The sequence below is a fragment of the Mustela putorius genome, unplaced genomic scaffold (genome assembly GCF_011764305.1).
Source record: "Mustela putorius furo isolate JIRA1106 unplaced genomic scaffold, ASM1176430v1.1 tig00000228_pilon_pilon_pilon, whole genome shotgun sequence".
Taxonomy (NCBI): Eukaryota; Metazoa; Chordata; class Mammalia; order Carnivora; family Mustelidae; genus Mustela; species Mustela putorius.
Genome location: NW_025421322.1, coordinates 11,954,847 through 11,980,885, shown reverse-complemented (window position 1 = coordinate 11,980,885; position 26,039 = coordinate 11,954,847). Strand labels below are relative to the sequence as shown.

General features: G+C 36.1%; 1 long non-coding RNA gene across 1 annotated transcript; it reads right to left on the bottom strand.

The window, feature by feature from the left end:
• Positions 1-5,269: 5,269 nt before the first annotated feature.
• On the bottom strand, positions 5,270-19,048 carry LOC123391486. The gene is made up of 3 exons (XR_006606204.1): positions 18,918-19,048; positions 7,699-7,818; positions 5,270-6,798 (listed from the first exon to the last, which is right to left on the bottom strand). It is a non-coding gene; the product is annotated as an uncharacterized LOC123391486 (long non-coding RNA).
• Between the last annotated feature and the right edge of the window lie 6,991 nt (positions 19,049-26,039).

The window sequence follows — 26,039 nt, the reverse complement described above, 5'->3', positions numbered from 1 at the left end:
TTTATTCTTCCGATCCAAGAGCATGGAAGGGTCTTCCATCTTTTTGTGTCTTCTTCAATTTCTTTCATGAGTGTTCTGTAGTTCCTCGAGTACAGATCCTTTACCTCTTTGATTAGGTTTATTCCCAGGTATCTTATGGTTCTTGGTGCTATAGTAAATTGAATAAATTCTCTAATTTTCCTTTCTGTATTTTCATTGTTAGTGTATAAGAAAGCCACTGATTTCTGCACATTGACTTTGTATCCTGCCACGTTGCTGAATTGCTGTATGAGTTCTAGTAGTTTGGGGGTGGAGTCTTTGGGGTCTTCCATATAAAGAATCATGTCATCTGTGAAGAGAGAGAGTTTGACTTCTTCATTACCAATTTGGATACCTTTTATTTCTCTTTGTTGTCTGATTGCTGTTGCTAGGACTTCTAATACTATGTTGAACAAGAGTGGTGAAAGTGGGCATCCTTGTCTTGTTCCTGATCTCAACAGGAAGGCTGCAAGCTTTTTCCCATTGAGGATGATATTTGCTGTGGGTCTTTCATAGATAGATTTGATGAGGTTCAGGAATGTTCCCTCTATCCCTATACTTTGAAGCATTTTAATCAGGAATGGATGCTGGATTTTGTCAAATGCTTTTTCTGCATCAATGGAGAGGACTATGTGGTTCTTCTCTCTTCTCATATTAATTTGTTGTATCACATTGATTGATTTGCAAATGTTGAACCATCCTTGTAGCCCAGGGATGAATCCCACCTGATCATGGTGGATAATCTTTTTAATGTGCTATTGGATCCTGTTGGCTAGGATCTTGTTGAGAATCTTAGCATCCATATTCATCAGTGATATTGGTCTAAAATTCTCCTTTTTGGTGGGGTCTTTGCCTGGTTTGGAGATCAGGGATCACCTTGCTTAAGAATGCTTGGATCAACCAGGAGATCAAAGAAGAACTGAAACAATTCATGGAAACCAATGAGAATGAAGACACTTCGGTCCAAAACCTATGGGATACAGCAAAGCCTTTCCTAAGGGGGAAATACATAGCCATCCAAGCCTCCCTCAAAAAAAATTGAAAAATCCAGAATACACCAGCTGTCTCTACACCTTAAAGAACTGGAGAATCAACAACAAATCAAACCAACTCCACACATAAGAAGGGAAACCATCAAGATTAGAGCTGAGATCAATGAGGTAGAAACTGGAGATACAGTAGAACGTATCAATGAAACTAGAAGCTGGTTTTTTGAAAGAATCAATAAGATCAATAAACCATTGGCCACACTAATCCAAAAGAAAAGAGAGAAAGCCCAAATTCATAAAATTATGAATGAAAAGGGAGAGATCACAACTAACACCAAGGAAGTAGAAACAATCATCAGAAGTTATTATCAACAGTTATATGACAATAAGCTTAGCAACCTAGAAGAAATGGATGCATTCCTGGAAAAATATAAACTACCAAAATTGAACCAGGAAGAAATCGGCAACCTGAATAGACCGATATCTAATAACGAGATTGAGGCTGTGATCAAAAACCTTTCAAAAAACAAGAGCCCAGGACCTGACGGATTCCCTGGGGAATTCTACCAAACCTTCAAAGAAGAAATAACACCTATTCTCCTGAAGCTGTTTCAAAAAATTGAAGCAGAAGGAAAACTTCCAGACTCTTTCTATGAAGCCAGCATATTAACACATATTAAGTACAAACATGATAAAAATGCAAATTTGTCTCAAAATGATTTCCTTCAGATCCACTAGGTCAGTCTGTCTGATCCAAATTCTTTAAAAGTGCATCAATATTTCTTGTATCTCAGGAAGTAATGCTAATAGAGTAAACCATACTGACTATTATATCCAATTTGCCTTTATTTTAACTGGGAATGTAAAAAAATAACATCTATGATATACTTGTGGAGGTATACTAATAAATAGCAACATTTTCTCTTAGCTCATAACTTAAGAATAAAATATAGTAGTTACAAAAAATTTTTACTAAGTCACTTCATTACATGCCACAGAAAAATGGAAAATAACTTTTAGAACTTCTGAGTTTGAAAAATCATATATTATTGTGAAGTGATCATCCATTCATAAAGTTTAGGAATTATTACCTACATCAGTAGTTCCCAAAATGTATTCCTCAGAACAATATTTTATGGATTTTTAAATGTTGAGAAAAATTCCTTTATTGTTTTAGGGGGGAAAATGATGTACATTTAGTTTAGAAAGTATTCTGGAAAGTTCCAGGAAGAAACTAAAATAGATTACCAATATTCTATCACCCCAAAAAAAATCACTGCCAACTCTCATTGAACATCTCTACAAATATGTACTATTTGCTAAAGGGTATTTCATATGGGCAGATACATATACTTTCAGGGAAAAAATAGAATAATTATGATTATTTTTTATTAGTTTTTTAAATAAATAGAGGCATTACTGAAATTCAGATAAAAGCTTAGCCTCCACAGTGGATTACTACATAAAAGAACTCTCTAAAGGTAAGAAGAAAATTGTAAAAATCTTTATTGTCTCTTTTGAAAACTGTGTTCTACCTTTAAACTGTCTCCTTGAGATGAAAGATCTGAGTATCACATTTTTCCTTATACCTAATGTCCTCCCTACCCTGATTTTTGTTCTATTTTTCTCTTTATATCATCAAAGCTTTCATTTATACTTTGTTCATCTTTATTTTATAATAATAATCCCCATTTGTCTTAGTTCTATATTTAAATAGGAATAATTTAAATAGGAATAATGAAGATATTACACCACAGGTATTTAAGATTAAATAAGAATTACACAGAAATACCTAATAAATTATAATGTGCTAGAGAAATATCATTCTTTTTCTATACTCACTTTTCTAAATTCTCATCCTAGAGAAAAGAGTTTACTCACTGTATTCCTAGAAGGCTATTTTGTCTTTTCTAAGACTAATGCATATACTGTTGCCCTTACTTTGAATCTAAATTAACATCCAACTTTCAGTATCAAGACTAGGTCTTTCCCCCTTCCCAAGGTCTACAGAACTTTTGACTGCAGGGACATCTTCATCTAAAGCTGTATAACACTAACATATTAAATCACTAGGCAATAAAAATTACTCTTAGGGGCACCTGGGTGTCTCAGTGATTAAGTGACTGCCTTTGGCTCAGGTCATGATCACAGGGTCCTGGGATCAAGCCCCACACTGGGCTCTCTGTTTGTCGGGGTGCTTGCTTCTCCCTCTCCCTCTGCCTGCTGCTCTGCCTACTTCTGCTCTCTTTCTCTGTCAAATAAATAAATAAAATCTTAAAGAAAAAGAAAGAATTACTCTTACATTGTCTACTGGACAGTTATTTGATATTTACGCTAATAGAACTTTCATTCTTATATATTGTCTTTCAAACTAAATTGTAAGCTCTTTAGGGGCATGATCTCAGTATTAGATTTTTGTCTCCATGTGCCTTCTCTTTTATACATACTGGCAACACCAGCATATCCACTTCATATGCTTCTACAGACCAGGGAATATAATTGTGCAATACAGTGGAGGTATACACAAAGTTTTAAGTTAACATAGTAGATACTTATCTAAGCTTTGTCTCAGAGACTTCCAGTATTCAAAAAATAAAACAAAATATGTAACTACAATGAACATAAATCTATAAATCTACAAGTTACAATGAATATAACTTAATGCCAACATTAAAGAGTTAATCTTTATTTTTTTACATTAGGAATCAATATTAAGAAGGTGCTTCTGTGTTTCTAATATTAAGAAGGTACTTCTTGGGATACCTGAAAATCTTTATAAATGTTAAATTTCACAGGTTTATGTGGTAGATGTAGGTGGTTTAGAACACTGGCTTGTGAGCTTAAAGTGTGCTGACCCTAAAATATATACTGGACGTTGTTTTTGAAAAGAAGTCACAGAGGGGTGCCTGGGTGGCTCAGTGGGTTAAAGCCTCTGCCTTCCACTCAGGCTATGATCCCAGAGTCCTGGGATGGATCCTGGCATAGGGGCTCTCTGTTCAGCAGGGTTAAATTTATTTTCTTTTTTTGTTTATCTTATAAAAATTGAGAAAAAACTTCCTTAATAAGTTCATTTAGATTTTCACTTGTTTTAAGTAGATAATAGCTTATACAATAATATTAATAATGATGATGATATTTCTTTGACCAAAATAAATAAAACAAGTATCATTCTATATAGGCTAATTTCCCATATTAAAATTCCACCTGAAAAGTACCCAGTCAACTAATAAGACATAATATTTACTTTTTAACTTTTGGATTTTCATATTATTATATAAGTTTATTATAATGTAAACAGTGTCAGTTATAGGAAGAGTAACTAAGGCACACAACAGAAGTTACATTTGGTGTTCTTGGAATATTTGGGTCCAAGTTAACAAGAAGCTACTGACTCACTGCCAAGAAGTCAAGTTTAATTTGCTTTCTTTTTCTCTCCCTTTTCAAATGGTCAAAATATAAGTTCCACTGCAAATGCAACAACCAGCAAACAGAGATGCCATCGTAAATACATAATGCTGCCTAGTAGTAAACCCCACAGTGACAGATAACAGAACTCCCTACAGCAATTGGAAGATATTCTGGGTGATATAAAGTCTTGAAGCTATACTGGAAATAAAATGCATGCATCTCTTATAACTGAAATATAAATGTGTTCAGTTTTTAGCATTGACATTAACTATTTACTATTACTCAATGGGCAATTTTTCTGTCTGGTTCATATTCTTAGTGGGTTAAGAAATTTTTATAAATTTTTCATTCTCACCTTCTGTAATACATAACTGCTATCAAGGAGAGCCAGTTGTGTCTTAAGTAAAATTTTCCATAAGTTGAAAAAAAAAACTAAAAAAAAAAAAACCCTGCTAATTAAAATCACAGTCTTATAACAATTTGAATGCTAACCTTTAGCAACTGAATGACAATCCTCAACAACATCAATTGGCTTGGAGACAAAATATGAAATCAATAAATACTTATAAACATCCACTTTGCAACAATGTGGGTCAGATGCTATAAGGAAAGAAACTAAAGACAAGACCACAACTCTGGAGGAATTTTTCCTATACTTAATAGAAATCACTTATCTAGGACAGTTATAAGTCAAAGCAGTATTTTACCAGAAAATCTGATCCCTTGGAGGATGTTATAAGAAACATCATTTGCCCACAACTGCTCTAAAGTCTAAATATCCCAAAGCAAAAATTTCAAGCATTACATATCAATAATACAAAAACTAGAAAAGGATGTTTTAGAGCTAATATAGAGGTTCGTGATCTCTTTGGTTTTAAATCTAAAATATTTTGCATTGATTTTTATAAAAATCTTTTCCTGTCACATTCATTGTTAACTGTCAGTGCTGAAAAAAACATCCCCAAGATGGCAGAGTAGGAGACCTCACCATCCATATCCCAACAACTATCAACAATTAGGCAGCTGTTCGTGAAAAAAATTAGCTTTGGGCGAGTTCAGGAGTACACTTAAGAAATTTAGCAACCCTAGCAGAACAAACACCTTCAGAATAGCCACACAAAAAGGAAAGAAAAAAGCAGTTTCATTTTGTCTGACTTGTCTCCTCAGGCTGGCACTGCTCTTTGCCAAAAGGGAACTTACCAGCTAGAAAAGGTTCCCCTCACTGGGAAAGGGAGAACAGGGTGAGTGATCAGCTTCCCCAACCTTTCAAGTCACTGTATAAAGAATCCACTTCAGTTTCACCTCACCCAGACCCCAGCAAAGCTGAAATGTATAGCTATGGCTAAGAACAAGGAAGGAAAGGGGCTACCAGAATCAGCCAGATAGTGGGAATGACCACGGTTCCCAGTGACCTCCTCTGCAAAGGACCCCAGGAGCTTTGGCCACTGAGGAAACCAGCACAGTCATATAGACCCACCCACAGATTTCACTGGTTTTCACCTGATAGGTTTCCATGTTCACAGAAGCCAGATACCTGAGTTCCTCTCTCCACTTTCACATTCCCTTTCTACTCAAGCCTGGGATCTAAACTGGCACTTCGCTATGGCCTCTGCTGCTACATGATTGCAAGATACCAGCATAGGCCCCTCTGACTGACCCCCATCACTTTGAAGGTGCTCAGGGATAGCTCCTCCAGCTACTCCTTCTCACCTCCAGCCTGATTCCCATCACCAACCTCCACCCCAATATGTACACCAGAGGCAATACCCTGCAGCCATGGGAGTTCCCACTGACAGCCAAGGTCCCCACAGGTGCCAGTGCATTCATAGTTGGCCTTGGCCCTTGCTACTTCCCCTGGCACCTGACACTATGTGGATGTCTGAAACCAGCCCCTGTCACTACACTGGAGCCCACAGTTGGCACCAAAAAAAGGTTGTATACCACTAGCCCTAACTACTACCACTATCTGCTCTGGTCTCTGGCCACTGGAACTGGAAGTGCTGATGAGGAAGAAGAAGCATTGGCAGCCAATGCAGATTCCCCACAATGCTCATCAAGGACCACACTGTTAGATGTTATGGATTCCAGCAGGCCATCCCACTGAGAAATCATCCTCCAAAGGGCTCAGAGCCACCAAACATACCTGCACGTGGTAACCTAAATCAACAGTTCCCATATCACATTCCAGCATGCCCCTTAACACAGGTAAAAGTCTTTCCTTACCAAAGTCAGTCCATAAAGTCTGGAAGGGGTGACTCCTTCTCCAATTTTATAGATACTTACGCTACTGGGATCATGAAGAATCAGAAAAACATGACACCATCAAAGGAACACAGTAAATTTCCAGTAAATGATCCCAAAGAAATGGAGATCCAGGAATTGCCTGATAAAGAATTCAAAATAGTTGTTATAAAGATGTTAACAAAGCTACCAAAAATATAGACAATTAAATCAAGCAAGTAATTAAAAATAAAATGAGAAATTTCAACAAAGAGATAGAAAACATAAAAAAGAACTAAAGACCAATTTTGGAACTAGAGAATATGATGGCTGCACTGAGGATGTTAATAAAACTTCAACAGGGGTGCCTGGGTGGCTCAGTGGGTTAAGCCTCTGTTCAGGTCATGATCCCAGGGTCCTGGGATTGAGTCCCACATCAGGCTCTCTGCTCAGTGGAGAGCCTGCTTCCTCCTCTCTTTCTCTCTCTGCCTGCTTGTGATCTCTGTCAAATAAGTAAATAAAACTTAAAAAAATAAATAAAACTTCAACAGGATATTGTACCAGTCTAGCAAAAGAAATAAAGATTAAACTCAAAGACAGATCATTTGAAATTATCCAGTCAGATAAGGAAAAATAAAAAATGAAAAAGAATGAGGAAAGTCTATAATATTATGAAACACCATTAAGGGAAACAATTTATACATCAATGAAGTCCCAAAGCAGAAAAGCGGGGGAGAAGGAGAAGAATGTTTATGTAAAGAAATAATTTCTGAGAACTTCCCAAAACTGGGGGAAAATTTAGCCATCAAAATTCATGAAGCTAATAGGTCTCCCAAATTTCAATCTAAAATAATCCTCTCAAGATACATCATAATAAAACTGTCTAAAATCAAAGACAAAGAGAATTTTAAAAGCACAGGAGGAAAATAATTTTCCTCATACAAGGGAATTCCTATTAGACTATCAATGGTTTTTCTCAGCAGAGAACTTGCAGGCCTGGAGAGAGTGAAATGATATATTCAAAGTGCTAAAAGGTAAAAACTGCCAACCAAGAATACTTTACCTGGTAAAGTTGTCCTTTAGAAATAAAGGCTAGATAAACACCTTCCCAATAAACCAAAGCTGTGGGGAATTCATCACCACCAAAATTGTCTTCTAAAAAAGCTGAAAGGAGTTTTTCAAGCTGAAACAAAAGGACACTAATAAGTAATATGAAAATATATAATAAACTGGTAAAGGTAAGTATGTAGTCAGATTTGAAATATTCTAATACTGTAATATGATCTTGTGGTAACCACTTAATTCTATGATAAAGGTTAAAGAGAAAAAGCATTAAATACAGCTATAGGTACAAAAACCTTGTTCATAGATACACAATATAAAAAGATATAAATTGTGACATCAAAAATATATGTGAGAGGAAGGAGGAAAAGGGTAGAGTTTTTATATACAATCTAAATTAAGTTGTTATCAGCCTAAAATAATCGGTTATATCTATAAGATATTTTATGTAAGCTTCAGGAGAAGCATAAAACAAAAACCTATAGTAGATACATACAACATAAATAGAAGGGAATCAAAGGACACCACAATGGAAAACCATCAACTCACAAAGAAAGAGGACAAGAGAAAAAAGAAACAAAGGAACTACAAAAGAGCTTAAAAGGATAGAATAATAAGCAATAATAAGTCCTAACCTATCTATAATTTCTTTAAATGTAAATGAGTTAAATTTTCCAATCAAAAGTCATGGGGTGACTAATTGATAAAAAAAAGACCCAACTATATGATTCCTACAAAAGATACAATTCAATTCCAAGAACACATAGAGGCTCAAAGTTAAAGGACAGAAAAAGATATGTCATACAAATGGAAACCAGAAAAGAGCAGGTTTACCTACATTTATATCAGAAAAAACAGACTTCAAGTCAAAAAAGGTAGCAGAAAATCAGGGAGGTTATTATATTATGATAAAGGGGTTAATTCATAAAAAATATATAATAATTAGAAATATATACGTACCCCATATCAGAGTATCTAAATATAAGCAAATACTAACAGATCTGAAGGGAATAATAAACAAGAACACAATAATAATAAGGAACTTCAATATCCCACTTTCAACAATGGGTAAATCATGCAAAGTATTAATTAGGAAACACTTATCTTAAATTGCACTTCAGACCAAAAAGCCAACAAAAATATACATTCCACTCAAAAACAGCAGAACACATATTGTTCTTAGGTGCACATGAAACATTCTCCAGACTAGATCTATGTGTTAGGTCATAAAACAAATCTCAGCAAATTTAGAAGATTGAAATCATACCAAAAATCCTTTCCAAACACAACAACATGACACAAGAAATAAGGAATAGGACAAAACCTGGAGAATTCACAAACACATGAAACAGTGAGCTAAAGATGAAATCAAAGGGAAGCTGGAAAATATCTTGAAACAAATGATACTGGAAGCACAACATATGAGAATATATGGGATGTAGAAAAAGCAGTGCTAAAAGGAAATTTTATACCAGTAAATGCTTATTAATAAGATCTTTTTAAAAAGGAACTAGAAAAAGTAGAATAAACTAAGCCCAAAGTTAGCAGAAGGAAGATGACAAAGATTTACAGAAATGGAAGGTCAGTAAAGAAATAGAGAATAGAAAATAGTAATAGAGAAATGAAATAGAGAATAGAAAAGCAGGGGCACCTGGGTGTCTTAATTAGTTAAGCAACTGACTCTTGATTTCAGCTCAAGACATGATCTCAGGGTGGTGAGATCAAGCCCCTAGTCTCTCCTTCTTCCTCTGACCTTCTCCTCGACTCAAGAGCACACACGTGCTCTCTCAAAAAAACAAACAAACAAAAAACAGAAAAGAGAGAGAGAGAGAGAATAGAAAACTAATTAAAAAGATCAACAAAGTGAAGAGTTGGTTTTGTGAAAAGACAAACAAAATTCACAAACCTGTACGTAGACTTACCAAGAAGAGGGAGGGAGAGAAGGAGCAAGATGTTGGAGGAGTAGGAGAACAGGATATCATCAGATTCCAGGAGTTCAGCTAGATAGTTATCAAACTGATCTGAACACCTACAAACTCAACGGGAGATAGAAGAGAGGAAAAGCAGCAATTCTAGGAACAGCATATCGACCACTCTCTGGAAGTTAGGACATGCAGAGAAGTGAATCTGAAGCAATGGGAAGATAGACCATGTGACAGAGAGAGGGGCCAGGAGCTGGCAAGTGAGAGAGCAGCTGAGCACAAAATCAGAACTTTTAGAAGTCTGCTTCACTAAGGAATGTCATTCCAGAGGCTAAGTGGGGTGGGGGTGCTGCAGAGACCTCCCAGGAACATTGTGGCCTCAGGACCGATGGGGACACAAAAAGACCAGGGGTGTCTGAGTGTGGCAGTGCTCCCAGGTATTGGAGAGGGAAGCTGGCTGCAAAGATGGAGCCAAGCAGTGGGCTCTCAGCTTGGGGTTACCTTAAACTGTGATCCAAACCACAGTTGGACCCCTGCTCTTTGAGCAGAGACCAACAAGCACAGGATCCAGGGAGACAGACCTTTCTCTTCTGGGAGGAGCAGCATGGGAGTGTGCTGCAGGAATCTAGTGGGTTCAGAGACTCCAAACAGGGCCATGAGCCAGAGATAGAAATGCTCAGTCACAGGCTGGGTAAGCACAGAGTGCAGCTCGAGACCAGCGAGATGGGAGGGATTGACTGCTTTTCTCTGAGGGCATACTGAGGAGGCTAAGCTCTCAACTCCTACTAGGTTGGACATTGGGAGGCTGCCATTTTCATTACCGCCCTCCAAAGCTCTACAGAAAGCATTCAGGGAACAAAAGCTACCAAGAGCAAATATAAGCAGATTACACAGCCTGGCCCCTGGCAAGGGCAGTGTAATTATACCTCAGACAAAGACATTTGAGAATCTCTGCAACAGGCCCCTTCCCCAGAATATCAGAAAGAACTTCCAGCTAAGACCAAATTCACCATTAATGAGAACTGCAGAACTCCAGAGCTAGGGGAAAGCATCTCATAGAATTCATGGCTTTCCTCTCATGATCCTTTAGTCTTTCAAAGTTAAATTTTATTTTTTCTTATTCTATTTTTTAAATTTTTCCTCCCTCCTATTTTAACATTTTGTAACTATTTAATCTTATCAATACCTTTTTAAAAATCTTTTTAAATTTTCATTGTTATATTCATATTTTATCCCTTCATTGTATTTACCTTATTTCCTGTATGCATATAGGATATTTTCTTTAAAATTTTCAAATAAATTTTTTCTAATAGATCAAAATATACACTAGTTTTGTTCTAGTCTCCAGACTGATCTCGTTCTTTCCTCTTTTTTTTAAATTTTCAATCAACTTCTTATCTCATCAATTCCTTTTTTAGAATCTTTTTAATTTTCATCTTTATAATCACATTCCATCCCTCATCATCTTTACCCTTATTTTGTATATATATAAATTTTTTTTTAATTTTGGGAGGTAGTTTCTTCTAACAGACTAAAATACACTCAAAATCAAGTGTATGACTCTGTTCTATTCGGCAGGTTGGAAAAAAAAATATATATATATATATATATATAGTTTTTTTCTATTTTTTCCCCTCTCTTCTTTCTCTTCTCCATCTGCTTTTGGGTGACTAATTGATTTGGTTAGTGTTTACTTTTCTGGGGTCATTGTTACCCTTTTATATTTTGCTCTCTCATTCACCTATTCTTACCTGGATAAAATGACAAGGCAGAAAAACTCACCACAAAGAAAAAGAACAAGAGGCAGTACCGATGGCTAGGGACCCAATCAATACAGACACTGGTAATACGTCAGAACTAGAGTTCAGAATGACAATTCCCAAGGTGTTAGTTGGGTTCTTAAAAAACCTGGAAGATATTAGAGAAGCCCTTTCTGGAGAAATAAAAGAACTACAGTTGAAATTTAAAAGAAGCTATTAATGAGGTACAATAAAAAATGGAGGCTCTTACAGCTAGGACAAATGAGGCAGAAGAGAGAATTAGTGATATAGAAGACCAATTATAGAGAATAAAGAAGCTGAGCAAAAAAGAGAGACAAACAACTACTGGACCATGAGGGGAGAATTCAAGAGATAAGTGATACCATAAGACAAAACCATATTAGAATAATTGGGATTCCAGAAGAAGAAGAAAGAGAGAGAGGGGTAGAAAGTAATTTGGAGCAAATTATAGCAGAGAATTTCCTTAATTTGGTGAAGGGAACAAGCTTCAAAATCTAGGAAGCACAGAGAACCCTCCTCAAAATCAATAAAAACCGGTCCACACCCCATCATCTAATAGTAAAACTTACAAGTCTCAGTGACTAAGACAAAATCCTAAAAGTAGCTCAGGCCAAGAGGTCTATAACATAGACCTCTTCATGTAGAAATATTATATTGGCAGCAGATATATCCAAAGAGACCTGGCAGGCCAGAAAGGATTGGCATGATATATTCAGAGCACTAAGTGAGAAAAGTATGCAGCCAAGGATAGTATATCATGCTAGGCTGTCACTAAAAAAAGAAAGGAAAAATAAAAAGATTCCAGGACAAACAAAAATTAAAAGAACTTGCAAACACCTAACCAGCCCTATAAGAAATATTGAAAGGGGTCCTCTAACCAAAGAGAGAGCCTAAACATAACAGAAAAGAAAGGCCAGACTTATCAAAAAGGAAAGAAAAAGGACCCAAATTAATAAAATCATGAATGAAAGAGGATAGATCACAACCAACACCAAAACATGTAATTATAAGAACATATTATAAGCTACTATACACCAGCAAATTAGACAATCTGGAAGAAATAGATGCATTCCTAGAGACACGTAAACTACTCAAATTGAACCAGGAAGAAATAGAAAACCTGAACAGACCCATAACCAATAAGGAGATTGAAGCAGTCATCAAAAATCTCCCAAAAAACAAGAGCCCTGGGCCAGATGACTTCCCAGGGGAATTCTAGAAACCATTTAAAGAAGAATTTACATATATTCTCTTGAAACTGTTTCAAAAAAATAGAAATGGAAGGAAAAGTTCCAAACTCATTTTATGAGGCCAGCATTACCTTGATCCCAAAGCCATAAAAGACCACATCAAAAAGGAGAGTTGCAGACCAATACCCTTGATGAACACAGATGTGAAAGTTCTCACCAAAATCTAGCCAATAGGATCCAACAGTACATTAAAAGAATTATTCACCACAACCAAGTGAGATTTATTCCTGGGCTGCAAGGCTGATTCAACATCCACAAATCAATCAATGTGGTACAATACATAAATAAAAGAAAGAACAAGAAACATATGATACTCTCAATAGATGCTGAAAAAGCATTTGACAAAATACAGCACACTTTCTTGATCAAAACTCTGCATAGTGTAGGGATAGAGGGTACATACCTCAATATCATCAAAGCCATCTATGAAAAACCTACTGCAAATATCATTCTCAATGGAGAAAACAGATAGCTTTTGCCCTAAGGTCAGGAACACAGCAGGGATGTCCACTATCACCACTGCTATTCAACATAAACTAGAAGTACATGCTCATGGATAGGAAGAACAAATATTGTGAACATGTCTATGTCACATAGAGCAATCTACACATTTAATGTAATCCCTATCAAAATACGATCCACTTTTTTCAAAGAAATGGAACAGATAATCCTAAAACTTATATGGAACCAGAAAAGACCCCAAATAGCCAGAGGAATGTTGAAAAAGAAAGCCAAAGTTGGTGGTATCACAATTCCAGACTTTAAGCTCTATTACAAAGCTGTCATCAAGACAGTATGGTATTGGCACAAAAACAGACACATAGATCAATGGAACAGAGAGCCCAGAAATTGACCCTCAACTCTATGGGTCAACTAATCTTTGACAAATCAGGAAAAAATGTCCAATGGAAACAAGACAGTCTCTTCAACAAATGGTGTTGGGAAAATTGGACACATGCAGAAAAATAAAACTGGACCATTTCTCTATACTACACACAAAAATAGACTCAAAATGGATGAAGGACCTCAATGTGAGAAAGGAATCCATCAAAATCCTTGAGAAGAACACAGGCAGCAACCTCTTCGACCTCAGCCGCAGCAACATCTTCCTAGGAACATCGCCAAAGGCAAGGGAAGCAAGGGCAAAAATGAACTATTGGGATTTTATCAAGATCAAAAGCTTTTGCACAGCAAAGGAAACAGTTAACAAAACCAAAAGACAACTGACAGAATGGGAGAAGATATTTGCAAATGACATATCAGATAAAGGACTAGTGTCCAAAATCTATAAAGAACTTAGCAAACTCAACACCCAAAGAACAAATAATCCAATCAAGAATGGGCAGAAGACGTGAACAGACATTTCTGCAAAGAAGATATCCAGATGGCCAACAGACACATGAAAAAGTGCTCCATATCACTCGGCATCAGGGAAATACAAATCAAAACCACAATGAGATATCACCTCACACCAGTCAGAATGGCTAAAATCAACAAGTCAGGAAATGACAGATGCTGGCGAGAATGCGGAGAAAGGGGAACCCTCCTACACTGTTGGTGGGAATGCAAGCTGGTGCAACCACTCTGGAAAATAGCATGGAGTTTCCTCAAAATGTTGAAAATAGAGCTACCCTATGACCCAGCAATTGCACTACTGGGTATTTACCCTAAAGATACAAACGTAGTCATCCGAAGGGGCACGTGCACCCGAATGTTTATAGCAGCCATGTCCACAATACCCAAACTATGGAAAGAGCCTAGATGTCCATCAACAGATGAATGGCTAAAGAAGATGTGGTATATATACACAATGGAATACTATGCAGCCATCAAAAGAAATGAAATCTTGCCATTTGTGACAACGTGGATGGAACTAGAGCGTATCATGTTTGGTGAAATAAGCCAAGCAGAGAAAGACAACTATCATATGATCTCCCTGATATGAGGAAGTGGTGATGCAACATGGGGACTTAAGTGGGTAGGAGAAGAATAAATGAAACAAGATGGGATTGGGAGGGAGACAAACCATAAGTGACTCTTAATCTCACAAAACAAACTGAGGGTTGCTGGGGGGAGGGGGGTGGGGAGAAGCGGGGTGGGGTTATGGACATTGGGGAGGGTATGTGCTTTGGTGAGTGCTGTGAAGTGTGTAAACCTGGCGATTCACAGACCTATACCCCTGTGGATATAAATATATTATATGTTTATAAAAAATAAAAAATTAGAAATTTTTAAAAAATAAGGGAAAAAAATAAATAAATCTTTTTTAAAAATGAAAAAAAAAATGGATGAAAGGCTTCAATGGGAGATAGGAATCCATCAAAACCCTTGAGGAGAATTCAGGCAGCAATCTCTTCCACCTCAGCCACAGCAGGTTCTTCCTAGAAACATTGCCAAGACAAGGAAACCAAGGGCAAAAATGAACTACTGGGACTTCATCAGGATCCAATGCTTTTCCACAGTAAGGAAACAGTCAACAAAACCAAAAGACAACTGATGGAATGCAATGACATATCAGAGAAAGGGCTAGTATCCAAAAACTAGAAAGAACTTATCAATCTCAACACCCAAAGAACAAATAATCCAATCAAGAAATGGGTAAAAGACATGAACAGACATTTCTGCAAAGAAGACATCCAAATGGCCAACAGACATGTGAAAAAGTACTCCACAGCACTCAGCATCAGAGAAATACAAATCAAAACCACAGACAGATACCAGTTCACACCAGTCACAGTGGTTAAAATTAAGAAGTCAGGAAACGACGGATGCAGGAGAGGATTCCAACCTTTACTGTAGGTGGGAATGTGATCTGGCATAGCCACTTTGGAAAACAGTATGGAGGTGCCTCAAAAAGTTGAAAATAGAGCTAACCTATGACCCAGCAATTGCACTACTGGTTATTTACCCTGAGGATAGAAGTGTAGTGATCAATGGGCTCATGTACCCGAATGTTCACAGTAGCCAAACTATGGAAAGGCCCTGGATGTCCATAAACAGATGAATAGTTAAAGAAGATGTGGTCTATATAAATAATGAAATACTATGCAGCCATCAAAAAAACACGAAATCTTACCATTTGCAATGACATGGGTAGAACCTGAGGGTATCATGCTGAGTAAAATAAGTCAGTCAGAGAAAGACAGTTATCATATGATCTCTCTGATTTGAGGAATTCGAGAGGCAGGGTGATGGTTAGTGGTGGGCAGGGAGGGGAAAAATGAAACAAGATGGGATCAGGAGGGAAACAAACCGTAAGAGACTCTTGATCTTACAAAACAAACTGAGCACTGCTGGGGGTTTGGGGGTTAAGGATTGGGTGGCTGGGTATGTGCTATGGTGAGTGCTCTGAAAAGTGTAAGCCTGATCATTCACGGACCTGTACCCCTGGGGCAGATAATACATTACATATTAAATAAATAAATAAATAGATGAGGGAGGACTCAAGTAAATAAAATCATAAATGAAAAAGGAGTCATTACAACTGATACCAGATAAATACAGAGTATCATAAGAGACTACAATGGACAATCATACACTAATAAATGGGACAATGTAGAAGAAATGGATAAATTCCTAGAAACACACAATACATTAAAATTAAATCATGACTAAAAAAATCATAAAAGATCACACTTATCACAAGAAGATTGACTCAATAACCAAAAATCTAACAAAGAAAAGTCCAGCAGCAGATGGCTTCCCTAGTGAATTCTATCAAACATTTTAGTAATTAATCCTGATATTCCAAACTCTTCCAAAAATTTGAAGAGAGAACATTCCAAAATCCATTTTACAAGGCCAGCACTATTTTGATACCCAAGCCAGAATAGAATACAAGAAAAGAAAACTATAGGCCAGTATCCTTGATGAATACACACACAAAAATTCCAGCAACTAAATACTAGCAAAATACTAGAGACTCAATTCAAAAGCATGTTAAAAGGACCATATACCATAATCAAGTAGAATCTATCCCTAGAATGCAAAGATGGTTAAATGCAAATCAATCAATATGATAAACCACATTAATGTATTAGAGGACAAAAATCACATAATCATCATAATAGATACAGACAAAAAGCACTAAACAAAATTCAAAATTCTTTCATGATAAAAACACCAACAAGTAGGGTATAGAAGGAATTAAGCTCATATAATAAAGTCCATACCTGACAAGCACACAGATAACACCATACTCAGCAGTGAACAATTGAAAACTCCCACTAAAATCAGGAACAAGACAATAGTGCCCACTCTTACTACTGCTATTCAACAAAGCACTTAAATTTTGTTAGTGTCAGCATTGGCAATGGTTTTTTTGGATATGACACCAAAGGGACAAGCAACAAAAGCAAAAAATCAACAAGTGAGACTACATCAAACTAAAAACTTCTGCACAGCAAAAACAATCAACAAAATAAAAAGGCAACCTAAAACATGGGAGAAAATATTTGTAATCCATACATCTGATAAGTGATTAATATCCAAATTATATAAGGAACTCATAAAACTCAATAGCATAAATAAATAAGTAAACAAATAAATAAATAAAAATGGACATGGATCTGAATTTTTATAAAGAAACCAAATAGTCACCAAAATGTAAAAAGGCACTCAATATCACTAATCAATAGGAAATGCAAACCAAAACCATAGTGAGATACCACATCACACCTGTTAGAATGACTATCATCAAAATACCAGAAATAAATGCTGGAGATGATGTCACAGAAAAGGAACCCTAGGGCACTATCAGTAGGAATATAAATTGGTACAGCCATTATGGAAAACAATCTCAAGGTTCCTTTAAAAATTAAAAATAGAGAGTCAATTATTATATGGTTTCACTTACCTGTGGAGCCCAAGGAATAACACAGAGGCCATTGGGAGATGGAGAGAAGTTAGTTGGGGGAAATCATAGGGGAGCAAACCATGAGAGACTGTGGACTCTGAGAAATAAACTGGTTTTGGAGGGGAGAAGGGTGGGGGTTGGGTGAGCCTGGTGGTGGGTATTAAGGAGGACATGTATTGCATGGAGCACTGGGTGTGGTGCATAAACAATGAATTTTGGAACACCGAAAAAATTAAAAAATAAATAAAAATAGAACTACCATATGGGCCATCAATTCTACTTCTGAGTATACATCCAAAATAAATGAAATTACTATCTTGGATAGGCATCTGTACTCCCATATTCACTGCAGCATTATTCATAATAGCCAAGACAGGGAAAGAACCTAAGTGTCCGCTGATGGATAAATGGATAGAGAAAATGTGGTATATGTATATAATTCAGCTCTAAAAAAGGAGAAGATCCTGTCTTTGTGATAGCACAGATGGGCCCCAAAGGCATTATGATAAGTGAAATAAGTCAGAGAAAAAGATGAATATTGTATGATTTCATTTACATGTGGAATCTAAAAATGTCAAACTCACTGAAACAGAGAGTAGACTGATAATTACCAGGGCTAGAGGTTGGGGGAAATGGGAAGATGGTCAAAGGGCACAGACTTTGAATTATAAGATGAATAAGTTCTAGGAATCTAACATACAGCATGTACATAATATGTACTGTACACTTGAAAGTGTAAATGTTTTCTTCATAACAAAAACAAAATGGTAATTATATGAGATGAAGGATGCATTAATTAATCTTATTATGGTAAGCACTTTGTAATATCTACATGCACCAAATCATTACATTGTGCACCTTAAACTTATACAATGTTATATGTCACTTATATTACAATAAAGCTGGGGAAAAAAGAAAAATAATAATGCTTTTTAACACGCCTAGTTGAAAAAAACTATAAGCTTCAGCATCTTACAGTGCTTTGTCAATAAATAAATTTAAACTTCTTTTATATGCTTCCTTTCCCACCTAAAAAACTGTAAGAAACCAAAGAAAAGATTCTTTCCATACACATTTTATTAGCATTTGAAAAACTTCAACTACTTGTATGTTCAGACCTCTAGCATCAAAGCTTAGTCGATGGCTGTGTCTTCTAAAATTATACTTTAAAAACATCATTGAACACACCAAGATTAATTTTTACTGTTTGTGTGTATGCCATTATATATTATATCTCTCAAATATTTCCATAATTATTTTAGTTGACATAACATATTAAAATCAGCCCTAATGTCATTAAATCAGGTTTTAAAAAGCATAATTCCTGAACTTGATTTGTTATCCATCTAAGAGGGGATATTAAGTAAACTGCTTCTCTGAAAGTATTAACAAAAATATTCTGTCTTACATACATCAATACTAAGTCACATGTAGAGGCACCTGGGTGGCTCAGTTGGTTAAGTGTCCAACTCTTGATTTCAGCTCAGGTCTTGACCTCAGGATCATAAGTATGAGCTCCAGATTGGACTCCACACTGGGCTTGGAGTCTACTTAAAAAAAAAAAAAAAAAGTCACACGTGAAAACAAAGTATATGAAAAAATCCATAATTATACTATTTAGTTTGATTTTGATTAAGATATGCCTAATTTCTGGGCTTAAAATAACATTAAATCAGCCCAACTGTTTTATATTTTAAAAATTATAAAATTTACTCTAGGTGGCGTACTTCTATAAGTTTGTTGGAGGAAAAAAAAAATATATATATATATAATTGAAAATAGTTTTTTCATTTTTGATCAATGACTGTTAAAAATATGAATTCCAGGGGCGCCTGGGTTGCTCAGTGGATTAAAGTCTCTGCTTTAGGCTCAGGTCATGATCCCAGGGTCCTAGGATTGAGCCCTGCATTGGGCTCTCTGCTCAGCAGAGAGCCTGCTTCCCTTCCCTCCCTCTGCCTGCCTCTCTGCCTACTTGTGATCTTTTCTATCAAATAAATAAATAAAATCTTGAAAAAAATATGAATTCCAATATTAGTTCACAGACATTTGAGATCTGTTAATAGAAAATTAAGTGCAAAAAAATTAAGTGCAAATTTAAAGTTACTAAGCTAAATTAGTATATAATTATTAACACAAAATAGTCCATTTTGATTCTATTTAGACTAGTAAACACCTCCTTGTGGAAAAATCTTTAGAAGAATCTTATGCAGAAAAATGAAATACTGAGAAGTACCCTCCAGAATGAAAAAAATATATATATTGTATTCAATTACTTTTACATCTTTTTTTTTTTATTTTTTGTTTTTTATAAACATATATTTTTATCCCCAGGGGTACAGGTCTGTGAATCACCAGGTTTACACACGTCACAGCACTCACCAAAGCACATACCCTCCCCAATGTCCATAACCCCACCCCCTTCTCCCAAACCCCCTCCCCCCAGCAACCCTCAGTTTGTTTTGTGAGATTAAGAGTCACTTATGGTTTGTCTCCCTCCCAATCCCATCTTGTTTCATTTATTCTTCTCCTACCCACTTAAGCCCCCATGTTGCATCACCACTTCCTCATATCAGGGAGATCATGATAGTTGTCTTTCTCTGCTTGACTTATTTCACTAAGCATGATACACTCTAGTTCCATCCATGTTGTCGCAAATGGCAAGATTTCCTTTCTTTTGACGGCTGCATAGTATTCCATTGTGTATATATACCACATCTTCTTGATCCATTCATCTGTTGATGGACATCTAGGTTCTTTCCATAGTTTGACTATTGTGGACATTGCTGCTATAAACATTCGGGTGCACGTGCCCCTTTGGATCACTACGTTTGTATCTTTAGGGTAAATGCCCAATAGTGCAATTGCTGGGTCATAGGGCAGTTCTATTTTCAACATTTTGAGGAACCTCCATGCTATTTTCCAGAGTGGTTGCACCAGCTTGCATTCCCACCAACAGTGTAGGAGGGTTCCCCTTTCTCCGCATTCTCGCCAGCATCTGTCATTTCCTGACTTGTTGATTTTAGCCATTCTGACTGGTGTGAGGTGATATCTCATTGTGGTTTTGATTTGTATTTCCCTGATGCCGAGTGATATGGAGCACTTTTCATGTGAAGATATTTGCAAACGACATATCAGATAAAGGACTAGTGTCCAGAATCTATAAAGAACTTAGCAAACTCAACACCCAAAGAACAAATAATCCAATCAAGAAATGGGCAGAGGACATGAACAGACATTTCTGCAAAGAAGACATCCAGATGGCCAACAGACACATGAAAAAGTGCTCCATACTTTTACATCTTTAACTTATTTTTTTAAAACTCCCTCTCATTCTTTATAAAGACCGCATTTATGCAAGCACCATGTCCTCATGTAATATTTAAGTTCCTTATGAAAGATTTGAATTAACAAAGGATCTCTTAGTAGTATCTCTCAAGTTACCTAGGTATAAACTCATATTTCTTAAAGTTAGTGTCCATTCTAATTGGAAATGTTCAGTTTTACTTGGACATCTGCAAGCAGATATTTCTCTATCAGTGATTTATTTGCCGAACTACTGTCTCCAAGTTGTTTTGGTGGCAACAGTTTTTTATGGCAGAGTTAATCTTCCAGGACCTAAAGACCTGAAAATGAATTATATGTTGTATGTTCCTATAATGCCTGTTTTCTTATACTAAACAGTAGACATGCAATTGACCCTCCTGGAATTCATTCATTAGCAGCTGAAATTATTTGCTGTGATGTGGTTCTAATTTAACTTAAAAAAAAAGTTTATTTATTCATGAGAGAGAGAGAGGGAGGGAGAGAGAGAACATGAGCAGGGAGAGGGGCAAAAGGAGAGGGAGCAGGGAGCCTGACACAGGGCTTGATTCCAGGACCCTAGGATCATGACCTAAGCCAAAGGCAGATGCTTAACCAACTGAGTCACCCAGGTGCCCCAAAATTTAACATTTTAAGCATCAAAATGCTTCTATTAATCTGATTTTTATATTAAGAAACAATGAATGTACAACAGAGGACTTAATATTATTCTTGTTTTCTACTGTGCCTATTATAATACAAAACTTACACCCACATTGTGGTTATTACAATTGTGTGCAAAATGAAATATAAATATACATATATACATAGAAAGATAGAGAGGAATATATATGAACATCTCCCTGTGTGTAGATATACAAAATTTCTCTTTTTAAAGACCACTGACTCACTTCCACATCTTTTTTCTTATAAAAAAGTTTTTAAAAAAAGTTATTGAGGGAAACTACTATAAATCAAATGAATTCAGTTTGATTTCTAAGAAAGGTAGTATATATGCATATTTAGTATATTTCTACATATATACTATTTTAAAATTACAAAGGGAAAAACATTCCATTCAATATATGAAATATACGGGGCGCCTGGGTGGCTCAGTGGGTTAAGCCGCTGCCTTTGGCTCAGGTCATGATCTCAGGGTCCTGGGATCGAGCCCCGCATCGGGCTCTCTGCTCTGCAGGGAGCCTGGTTCCTCCTCTCTCTCTCTCTGCCTATTTGTGATCTCTCTCTGTCAAATAAATAAATAAAATCTTAAAAAATATATGAAATATACATCTATACCTCAGTTCTTTATTTGGCATCAAGGGAAAATAGAGTGGCAAAAAAAAAACAAAACAAAATGGGGGAAAAGGTGGGGAGAAGAGAGGATAACACAAAGAACACTATACACAAATATAATGCAGGAAAGAAAATAATACAGATCTCCACAGAAACATTTGCTTCTTCCAATCAGTCTTCCAATAACCGAGTCAACTGTAGAAAAATGGTTTTCAAATTTTAGTGGACCTCAGGAATGTCTGATGGGTTTGTTAAAACACAAATTGCTGGACTGCATCCTGAGTCTCTCATTTAGTAGACTGTGGTGAGGTTCAATAATTTGCATTTCTAACAAGTTAAAAAATACTTTGAGAATTGTTAACTAAAATTTTCAATAGTCCATTAATCACTTTTGGTCATTTTCAATATCCTTACTGTTGGGGAATTTCTACAACTTGAGAATGGCTCCAGTTTATATTGTTAATCATTGTATTTTTCTATTATTTGTTATATACAATCTCTTTGGCAGTCTTATAATATTGTTCATATGATATATACATTAGATTTGTGGGTAACTTTCTGATTATAATTTATTTGACCACAAAACAAAGTGAAGCTAAACTACTTCTGGAAGAAAGATTTGTTAAATAAATTATATCAAGATGTTCATAGTATTTTTTTGTGTTGAAAGAAAAATGTACCAAGTGCAGGTATCATGCTAGAAACTAAAAGAAAAACATGTCCAAATATAGACACAATTTCTGACCTGTAATTAGAGAATCTACTGAGGGACACAATTATTTGAAAATATAATTAAGGTGATACATGCTCCCAATGAAAGTTACATGATAACATAAAAGTATACAATAAACTTTTTCTTAAAGATTTTTATTTATTGACAGACAGAGATCACAAGCAGGGAGAGGGCAGGCAGAGTTGGTGGGGAGGGGTAGTAGGCTCTCCACGGAGCAGAGAGCCCGATATGGGGCTCGATCCCAAGACCCTGGGATCATGACCTGAGCCAAAGACAGAGGCTTCAACCCACTGAGACCCCCAGGCGCCCCTACAATAAACTTTTTGAGTAGCTAAAAATTTCACATTTCCAAATTGTTCCACATAATCATTAGCACATAAAATTATGGGTATGTTTCCGCCAGTCTAATGAGTGTGAGAGGTATGTCATTATAGCTTCGAGTTGCACTTCCTTATTAAGAGCAAATACCAAACTATGGAAAGAACCAAGATGCCCTTCAACGGACGAATGGATAAGGAAGATGTGGTCCATATACACTGTGGAGTATTATGCCTCCATCAGAAAGGATGAATACCCAACTTTTGTAGCAACATGGAGGGGACTGGAAGACATTATGCTGAGTGAAATAAGTTAAGCAGAGAGAGTCAATTATCAAATGGTTTCACTTATTTGTGGAGCATAACAAATATCATGGAGGACAAGGGGTGTTAGAGAGGAGAAAGGAGTTGGGGTAAATTGGAAGGGGAGGTGAATCACGAGACTATGGACTCTGAAAAACAATCTGAGGGGTTTGAAGTGGCAGGGGGGTGGGAGGTTGGGGTACCAGGTGGTGGGTATTATTGCATGGAGCACTGGGTGTGGTGAAGAAATAATGAATACTGTTTTTCTGAAAATAAATTGAAAAAAAAAAAAGAGCAAATGATTTTGAACATTTTTCATGTGCATATTTGCTATCCCTACAGCCTCTTTAAGTGTCTGTGCAAGTCTTTTGCCCATTTTTTTTTTCTTTTGAATTTGGAAGTGCTTTATAGAACAGATGGTTGCAAGTGTTTTCTATGTTTTTTTTTTTTTTCATCTCTTTTAACTGGTCATTCTCAGAACAAGTTTATATTTTTGACTAAGTTGAATTTATTCAACTTTTTTAAAAGATTGCACTTTTGCTGTCACTTGAAAAATTCTGGCCTAACCCTAGGTCAAAGAAATTTCTTCCCGTTTTTTTTCCTAAAAACTTTGTAGTTTTATGTTACATCTAGATCCATTACCTATTTTGAGTTAACTTTTTCATAAGGTGGGAAGACTAGGTTGAGGGCTTTACTATCAATGGCTGATTTTTCAGCGTCATTTGTTGAATATGGAATTGCCCCAGACCAATTCCACCACTGAATTGCTTCTGCATCTCTCTCAAACATTTGTTTGCCATACTGGTGTGGGTGTGTTCTGGACTCTATTTTGTTCCTCTGTTCTGTGTGTCTATTATTCTGACGAAACCACACAGTCAGTAACAATACCACACTGTTTTGATTACTAGAACTACATATGTCAGTATCTGCTAATCTGATTCTTCCAACTTTATTTTCTCTTGCAGAGTTGATTAGGCTATTCTAGTTCCTTTGTTTTTCACATAAATTTTATAAAGTTCTATCTATAAAGAAGCTGCGATTTTGACATATATATTTTTAAAGATTTTATTTGACAGAGAAAGACACAGCGAGAGAGGGAACACAAGCAGGGGGAGTAGAAGGAAAGGCAGGTTTCCTCCTGAGCAGAGAGCCTGATGCGGGGCTCGATCCTAGGACCCTGGGATCATGACCTGAGCCAAAGGCAAACACTTAACAATTGAACTACCCAGGCACCCCTGTAATTTTGATATTAATTGTACTACACCAATAACCCATTTGGAGATAATTAACATCTTTACTATATTGTCTTACACTCCATGAATATGGTATGTCTCTCCATTTATTTGTCTTCTTTCTTGTCTTAATATTTTATTCTTTGAGCAATTGTAATTGATGCTGTTTATTCCTAACATATACAATTATGGTTTCTGTTAACCTTATATTCTATGATCTTGTAAAACTCACTTACTAGTTCAGGGTGTTTAGGGAGATTTCCTGGGATTTTCTACATAGACCATCAGGTTATCTCTAAATATAGACAGCTTTACTTCTTCCTTTCCAATCTGTATGCCTTTTATTCCCTTTTTATCTTACACAAGCAAAGATATCAAGTACTATGCTGACTAGAAGTGATAAGAGTATACATCCTTGCCTCATTCCCAATCTTTGGAAGAAATTATGTATTCTTTCATCAAGATGATGCTAGATGTTTTATTTTCTTAATATTTTATTTATTTGTCAGAGAGAGAGAGCACAAGCAAGGGGAACAGCAGGAAGAGGAAGAAGCAAGTCCCTGCTGAGCAAGGAGCCAATGCAGAACTTAATCCCAGGACCTTGTGACCATGACCTGAGCAGATGGCAGATGCATAACTGAGTCACCCAGGTGTCCTTAGATTTAAGTATTACAGGCTTTTTTTTTTTTAATCAGATAAAGGAAGCTTCCTTCTATTGCTACATTAGTTTCTGTCATAAACAGGTATTAAATTTTGTCAAATACTTTCTGTACATCAGTTGGTATGATCATGTGGTTTTTCTTATTTTCTTCTTAATGCAATGGATTACATTTACTAAATTGCAAATACTAAAGCAGCCTTGCCTATCTGGAATAAATGTCACTTGGTTGTGGAAACAATTCAAGTCTTTCCATGCATAGTGAGCTGATTACTGGACTCAGGTACATCCACACAGTGTAATATTATTTAGCAATAAAAAGGAACAAACTATCGACAGCAACAACACTTATGGATCTAAAAGGCAATATACCAAGTGAAAAGTCAGACTCAGATGGTTATAAGTTGTATGATTCTATTGATTTAACACTCTTAAAGTTACATTATAGTGATAGAGAAAAGATCAGTGGATGCCAGTCATTAGGGTTAGATGAAGGTATAACTATTAAATAGCAAGAATGAGTTTCTTTATGATATTAAGTTCTAGATTCTGTTTATGGTAATAATAACATGAAACCATATATATAACATTTAATAAACAGGAAAAAAAAAAGAGCACGTAAATATTGGGATACCCAAATAAGGCCAGTAACTGCTACAATGTAAATTTCCTGGTTTGCCAATATACTATGGTTA